Below are 8,709 nucleotides of genomic sequence, written 5' to 3'. Positions count from 1 at the left end.
ACAGGTGTCTCAATGTTCAGGAACACACTTCATTTATTCTGATACACCAACTGCTGTAGTTTTGAAAGTGAAATGTTTTCCCATTCTTGCCTTTCCCATTCAGCTGATCAACAGTTCGGGGTCTCCTTTGTTGTATTTTTTGTTTCATTATGCATCAAATGTTTTCAGTGAGTGACAGGGTGCAGGCAGGCCAGTCTAATGCCCTAATTCTTAATCAGTCAATTCTTAATTAATACTACAGGGTCATGCTGTTGCGATACACACAGAATGTGGTTTGATATTGTCTTGCTGAAATATGTAATCCCAAAAAGGTTGTCATCTGAATGGCAGCATATGTTGCCAAAACCTGATATATCATTTAGCATTGATGGTGCCTTTACAGATGTGCAAGTCACCCATGCCATGCACACTAATGCACCCCTAAACCATCACTGATGCTGGCTTTTGAACTGTGCACTGATAACAACCTGGGTAGACTTTAGCCCGTAGAATGCAGCATGCAGCATGATTTGCAAAAAGAATTTGAAATTTTGATTCATCAAGCCACTGGATATTTTTCTACTTCACCTCAGTCCCTCTTAAATGAGTTTGGGCCCAGAGAAGGTGGCAGCGTTTCTGGATCCTGTTTATATATGGTTTCTTCTTTGCATGGTAGAGTTGTAACTTTCATATGTGGATACAGCGACAAATTGCTTACACAGACAGCAGTTTTCTGAGCCCATGCAGTGTTATTGACTACATAATTATGTCTGTTTTTAATGAAGTACGGCCTGAGGGCCCAAAGATCATGGCCATCCAATATTGTTTTTTCAGGATTGTCCCTTGCATACAGAAATTTCTCTGAATTTCCTGAGTCTTTTATTGATTATGATGAAAGATGATGAAATCCACATGTTCTTTGCTATTTTATGTTGAAAAACATTATTGTTGAATTGTTGAAGTATTTGCCTGCGCAGTCATTCACAGAGTGGTGAACACTCCCTATATTTATTTCCAAAAGACCCAGCCTCTCTGGGATGCTCTTTTTTATGGCCAATAATGTTACTGACCTGTAATGATAAATATTTCACAGTTTCAGTGTTTGATATGTTATCTCTGTACTATTTTCAATTAAATAGGGCTGAAAGGATTTGCACATCATTGCATTCTGTTTTTATTTACTTTTATGTTGCACAGCATCCCTACTTGTTTATAAATAGGGAAGCCTTATATGTTCATCTAATCATGATTGCATGTAGTTTCATATAAATCTTGTTCCTTATACAGTTCAAAAAGTGATGCATAAATCCTATCATGATATCATGTTATGCTTTAGTTATGTCTGTACAGATTATTTGCTATTATATAACCAAGTCCATTCAGAAATATTTTCAGGTTATGATTGAGGACATGCAAAATCATGTATCTTGATTACTGTGTATTGTGTAATTTCCTTTACTAATACTAATAATTTATTTGTACTCACGTAAATTACAAACACTTTTACATAAGTAGGGATTTTCAGTACCCTTTCCACCCCTGTAAAAAATGCTTTGGTCTGAGAATGTGGGACTTACAAAGCTATTTTACTACAAAAGCTAAATTGCTCAAAATATCAAAGCAAATGGCTACCTCCTTAAGCCATCAAAAGTACACTTCCAGAAAAAAGGTACTAAACTAATACCTCTCACATCACTGTGATGGTCAGTTTTCCTGGGAATTACAGGACCCAGTGCACTGCTGAAATCCAGAAGTTTGACGCATTATCTTGTTTTCTGATGAGTAAGAATTGGACAAAATGGGGTCTGCTGAGAGGTTGGAGTTGAAGATCCAACTCAGAAATTGTTGAATGACCCCCAGTTCACAACTCAATGAAAAACATTATGTGTGGCGACTTGCAGTGTTTAGGTGTGTGAAGTTTAAATTTAATTATGCATGAAACATGGAATGTTTAGTATGTTTCACATATGATTCAGGAAGAAAGAATGAATTTATTCAACATATGATTTCACAAACAACTTATATCAGAAGATCTTATGAATGTCTGTGAAATTTTTTTTTCAATGTTATTAATGGAAAGATGTTTTTTTTGTGTGATTGTGATGTTTATGGCCTCCTTATTAAACACTGCGTACACACATGATTCATACACAAACACACAGAGATACCAGCACTACGTCCTGCAGGTTGATCTACCCGAGATGAACACGCGTTGTTATGTGACTAAAGTGTGGTCCAACTGGTTTTCTGTTTCTAAACGAAAAAGAAAGTTCAGTAATGTTATCATTCAGTCTGGACTGAGAGACTGTGTTAATAGGTGTGTAACATAGTGGTCTACTGGATTTAAATGGAGCTTAAGTAAGTGTGTGTCTTAAGTAATGTATTCTCTTGTAGCTTTGTAAATTACACTGATGAAGATGGATCTGAACTTCTACTGAAGACATATGGACGGAACCCAGTAAAGGTAACTTGGCTACCGATTTATTTTTATTTATCGATTTTACTTTAGTGTCCTATATTCATCTCTGACAATAAGTCTCTCCTTCAGTATAATTTTTTCATGCATTTATTGAACAAAAGTGTCCAACATTAATTGTCTTTGTAGGTGAAGCTCTGCTACTTGTTTGAGACCCTTAATCAACAATAGCCTCGACTAAACATTTCTTTTAGATTGTCACATTTGTCCCTTCATAACTTCTTCAACTCAGTAATGTTGGTGAGCTTTTTTGCCTGAACTCCATGAAAAAAGTCCCAAAACATGATGTTTCACAGTTGGAATGAGGTTCTTATGCTGGAATGCAGTTTTTGGTTTCCACCAAACATGTTTCTCATTTAATCCATAAACTTTTGCATTATCAGTCTATATTATAATCTTTCAGTAGTCTTCTGGCTCTTTAGAAAACTTTAAAAAGGGAACAATGCTTTTCCTGGAGAGGGAATCGATGTAACTTCAAATACAACCTGTTTGGCTGATGGAGGAGTCATGGACACTGACATTAGTTAGTGCAGAAGAAGCTTGTAGAGCCTTAGATGTTAGTTGCGGCTTGTGATTTACAGTAAAAAAGCTTGTTGTGGTTACAGTCAAAAAAGGAAGAATTGAAGTGTCATTTAATGTACAGTGAACCCAATTTATTCATTATATATTGTTCACAATTAAAATTTGAAAAAAACAATAAATGTTGGTAGGGTTTAACCCCTCACTACAGTAGCCATAAAATGCCAATGTACTGTAAAGTTTTAAATTTCCCTCAGATGAACTATGAAAAAAAACAAAAGTCTAAAAAGTATTTTCATAGTTAAAATGCTGGAAATTTTCCATTGTTTTAATATAGCAAAGTACAGACGAAATTACAGAAAAGGACCATTTATTCTATAAAATAACAGCTACAAACTGAGAATGTAAAAAAATCTTTTTGCTAAAAAAAAGTTTGCTATTAATTAACATCATTCATGTAATTTTCTCGCTTGAAGATATCCATGTAAAGTCTAAATTTGTTGCCTAATCTACAAGACATTAAATCAGCAAAGGCTTTTAAATAAAGCAATTATTGTCAGTTTAAAAAAAAGTGACTGTCTGTATTTGAGCTAACTATTAATGTTATTGCAATGTACTGAATATATATTTGAACTGCAGTAATAAATGTATTTAAAATTGTGAAATGTTCTGAAAAGTAAATATTATTTTCCTTTTTCTTTTCTGAGAAACTTTTCTGAACTTTTTTGGCTATGTTTCAGAGTGTGCCTAATGACATTTTATATGTTCTATAAACTGCAGAAAAAAATGTATCATGACAGTTCATGGCAAAGTTGTCCAAAGCTAATGACACATTGACAGTTGCACATCTATATTTTGTGTAACCTCAAGAATGCATAGTCTGGGCTTCTTTAGATCAGAGGTCAGATCAGGTCAGATTTCTGGAATCAGAGAGCCTTGACCATGAAGCACTTAGGGTTGATTTTACCATGTCAAACTAAAGAGACGCTTTCTGAGCTGTGCTGGTTTCCCACAGATTCTGTTTTGGGTGATCTCAACAGTTAACAGTGTTTTTTATGTAGTGTTGATTAAACTTTAGCCCATTAAGATCACACTGTAGTCTCTGTGTATGAATGTGACTGTAGGGCAAATGTTATGGAAATGTTATCTTATCCGCAGCATTACTGAGAATCAGGCTGAGCCTGTTTTAGTGATGCTGTTTAGGGCACTATGCCCACTGTAATTTGATCATGCATCCACTTCAGTTGAGCAGGAGATTTTCAAGAAAGGACTGATTCTTTAAAACCACATAATGTCCAGAAATAAACAGATATTTTAAATGTATGAATGTTCAATGCACGTTATTATTCCTTGGTGATATCATGGCATCAAAGAATAAGGCTGTGTTTAATCCATAAATCTATGATTATTGTTTTGTTTTTTTTTATCTAAATTGGTGTCCTTTTTTATAATCCCTCAGCTGGGGTCTGTGCGATGCATCTCAACACTAGAAGCTTAAAGGCAGAGCCAGGGCAAATTTTTCCTTTTGGAGAAAAAAGTGATGTTCTTCTGTTTTTAGGTCTGTGTCAGCTCAAATAAAAGCTTTTCCTTAGACACTATCTTTCAGTGGTCCAGACTTCTTTAGTGCACTCGCTAGGCTAAAATATTTTAAGAGGTCACCTCCTTGATTTTAAACTTGCCATCTAATGGTTATTTGCTGATGATGGTTGGTTATTGTTCAAAAGAATTTGCTAAAATGCGCATGCCTAACTGGAAGATATATTAATATGTCAATTATATGTCAATTCCAATTTCTTTCTGTTAGATGTTTGTTAAGTTAACGTGACCTTCGTGGGTAGCCAACTCTAACGTTGTTATCATGTAGTCTAGCAGCTACAGAACAAGGGTTTTTGCTCTTAATTGTTTGCTTCCAACAGAAAATGTAATGTTTGCAAAACTTTACACATTATCCTGGGTGACTGCAGATATTTGTGATTGTGTGCATGCAGAAAAAAGCAGTATGCCATTTAATGTCTGCACAGCCTGGTGTTTACTGATTACACTACAGATCGTACACCCATGAAACTACTGATGATACAGCAGTACTGAGCAGACTACTGATCACATATTCATTAACACATCAACACTGACCACACAGAACTGTTCATAAAATTACTTACCATACACCACCACTGATCAAACTACTGATCAAACAGCACTGTTGATCAAATTACTGACCACACAACGTGACAGATCACTGAAACTATCTATGACCATATGCTGACCAGATTATTGAGCATTCACACTGCAGATCAAATTATTGATCACAGTATTGCTGACCAGATTGCTGATCATACACCACTGTAGATCACACTACTGACCTCACACCACTGCAGTACACTCTGGTTATCACAGAGCCCTGCAGATCACTGAAACTACTGACCACAGTAATGCTGACCAGATTTTTGATCATTTACCACTGCAGATTAAACTACTGACCATGCAGCACTGCAGATTAAACTACTGACCACACACCACTGCAGATTAAACTACTGACCATGCAGCACTGCAGATCAAACTACTTACCACACCTGACTTAAACAGCTGTTCAAAGTACTGCTGACCAGAATATTGACCTCACATCACTATAGTTCACAAATGAGGCATAGACTATTACAGATGGATACACAGATGTAAATATATGTATATCAACTTCAGTTATTATTCATTTAAGTACACAAGTATATCTTGAAAAAGATTACTTTATGTTATGTAATTACATATATGTAAACCGTTCTGTAATGTGGTAATATTATGGCAGGTGCTGTGAAATTCGATCAAGTTACTATGTAACACAAATATTCCACAGTAATTATGTAAAAATTACACATTAAACACAAATTTATACATTAAATTTATACCTAAGTGGAAAGTTCTTGTGAAAATTCTGTTATATAGATGTAGTGAAATTAGACTGGTAATCCAGACATTGCTTTTGGGGTAGAATAATACAATGTATTTTAATTAATATATTTTAATTAATTACATAACAGTTACTTTTAAATATATCTGCTGTTGCTGTGTAAATACTGTCACATTACATAATGGTGTACAGCCAGAGCTTTGGTTACAATGTCACAACACAGCATACTACTACATCTATCTAAATGTAAAGAAAGTCAGCATTTCCTGTGCAGATACATTGTTAGTACTTTCATAATGTATCTAATTACACACCAACTGTTAAACTCAGGAAATACTTGTTGGAAAAACTGCAGTTTGTACAAATGTAATTACCCTTACCATATTCCACATGTAATTACATAAGAGAAAATATGCTCTTACTATCAAGATACATTTGTGCAATTACATGAGTAAAAACTGGTATAAGAAGTTTATATGTGTGTATTTACGTAAGATGTTCTACTGTAATCCATTTGAAACAATGAATACATCAATAGTTACACTGTTGTTGTTATTAATAATGTGTGACTACACAGTTATTAGAAACAATTTAAAGTGTGACCAAATACTATGCTTTAAACATGCTAATCATATAGTAGAGTATATTTCATTCTCTTTCTCATTCTCAGAATTAATGTCCTCAACCACTCCTACATGTGGAATGTGGTCTGGTGTTTTGTGCCCGCATATGGAATGTGGTCTGGTGTTTTGTGCCTGCATGTGGAATGTGGTCTGGTGTTTTGTGCCTGCATGTGGAATGTCATTTGTTGTTTCTGATGAAATGGAGATATCAGGGACATACTTTCAATTATAGACCTGAACACTTGGAACACTTTTTATCTGTAAACAACACAGCAATCCTCTTCCACTGCCCTCACATTCTCTAGTTTTAGTGCTCCCACTTTGCATTCTATATTTCTTAGGCTATGTTCAAATGACAAGGCTCAAAGAAGGATACAGAAGGATAAGCAGCTTAGGTGGAGCCTTATTTTAGCCATGCCCCCTAATTTTAAAGCAAGAAGTGAGACTGCATCCCTGTCCCTCATGGCACATAGTAAGCAGTTAAATTCCATTCCATTCCATTCTGCTGTTTTATAGAAAATGTGTCCCAAAGTCTGAAAATCAGTGGGGAAAATCAAGAACTTGTTAAGAACTTAAAAACTGAAACAAATTTTCTGCAGTTAAGAAAACATTTTTGTGTTTTAATGAACATGACTTTATGCATGTACAACTGTTCAAAGCTGTGTTTGCATGTACTGGCTAGCGTTTTTTGAGTTTGGCTCAAAAATTTGCTAAAATACACCACAGAATTACACTTGTTCATATTTGTTTTAATGGATACTTCTCTTTTAATTTCTGCAACTTATAATAACAGGCCCTAATGAATAGAAGCTTCATAATCATTTGTTACTAATGATAAGTAATGAATGTGTGGGGAATGTGATGATGCCAGTGGATCTCAAGCATGTTTTCTCCTCCTCCTCTCTAGTGCTGGACAGTTCAAGTTAATTTTTAACAAAAGTCCAACCATTACTCAAAGAACTAGAACTAAACTGTTAAGTTGTTGTTTTATTTTAACTCAAAACATTGTAGTTTTACTTTTCTTTAAGTATTGTCTCATGTTGCCATGACACAATGCTCCTTAGCCTACAATGCATGCTTCAGCATCCCATGCATATTTATAGGCATGATCTTTTTACAGAGAGCAGACAGCAGCATGTCCAGTGTTCAGCTGTGTCTTTGAGGAGAAATAATGGAGCCTCACAGCTCAAGTAGTGGAGCAGGAACTTCTGAACCACTGTAAGTAGTCTTACATAAAAAATGAAAATGAAAAGAATGCTTATGTCCCTGACAAAATAACATTTTGTGAATGAAATAATTACTCATTGCTTTGAGACCTACCCTCAGGGTGAAGAGAGCAGAATCTCCAGTATCCATGAAAAGTGACTGGTCCATGGATCCTTCTTAGAACTTCAGCAGTGGAAGGTGAGTGACTGGCTGCACTTCACTCATAACAGGCTCAAAGAATTTTACACAGAGATACTGGCAGTAACTGGCATAACTGCTCTATTAGCTTAATCAGTCCCATGGACTGGACACTCATTAGGCTCTGTCTAATGTCTGACTCTTGGTGCATAAAAATAAAAAGCTGCCTCACCACATATTTTCTTGTTGACTTGAAGCAATATATTAAGCAAGCCTGCAGTGCTGGATTTGAGAATTACCTGTGGCACATGCAGCCAGACAGTCCATAATGCATGGTCCTAATTCATGCAGAGGCTTAAAAATTAATAGCAGCATTATTAAATCTATGCTAAAAGAGACCAGGTTTATTTTGACGAATCATGTAAAATGTACTAATTTTTAAGAGAGATTAATCTTTCATTTCAATAGAACAAATGTCACTAAAAATCAAAAATTCACACAAGAAACAAGATGTTTAGTAAAGAAAGCACAGTAAGGTGCAAATATATTGGATGTCAACAAAGTTTTTGTTATTTTAATCTCATCCTAGCATCCCAGCATATCGCAGATAAAATTATATAATGAATATGAGCTCAAAGTGCTGATGTTCAGCTAAATGTTCAGCCTTAATTTTGTATTTACATTCAAATCAGGTGAATAGTGTAGGAATAACAACCATGTTATACAACAATCCCCTCCCCTTCTTGGTTGCAAATCCTTTGCAGTCAATGACTGCCTGAAGTCTGGAACCCATAGACATTACCAGATACTGTATTTCGTCCTTGGTGATGCTCTGTCAGGCCTTTCCTGCAGCTACTACATCTTCA

General features: G+C 35.4%; 1 long non-coding RNA gene across 1 annotated transcript; it reads left to right on the top strand.

Annotated features, from left to right (window-relative positions):
* Positions 1–2,293: 2,293 nt before the first annotated feature.
* LOC118801076 lies at positions 2,294–7,911 on the top strand. The gene is made up of 3 exons (XR_005006446.1): positions 2,294–2,443; positions 7,620–7,717; positions 7,826–7,911. It is a non-coding gene; the product is annotated as an uncharacterized LOC118801076 (long non-coding RNA).
* Positions 7,912–8,709: the final 798 nt, after the last annotated feature.

The sequence above is a fragment of the Colossoma macropomum genome, unplaced genomic scaffold, assembly GCF_904425465.1.
Source record: "Colossoma macropomum unplaced genomic scaffold, Colossoma_macropomum, whole genome shotgun sequence".
Classification (NCBI taxonomy): domain Eukaryota; kingdom Metazoa; phylum Chordata; class Actinopteri; order Characiformes; family Serrasalmidae; genus Colossoma; species Colossoma macropomum.
Note: the sequence above shows the minus strand (reverse complement) of the source record. Positions and strands in the feature narration are given on the sequence as shown.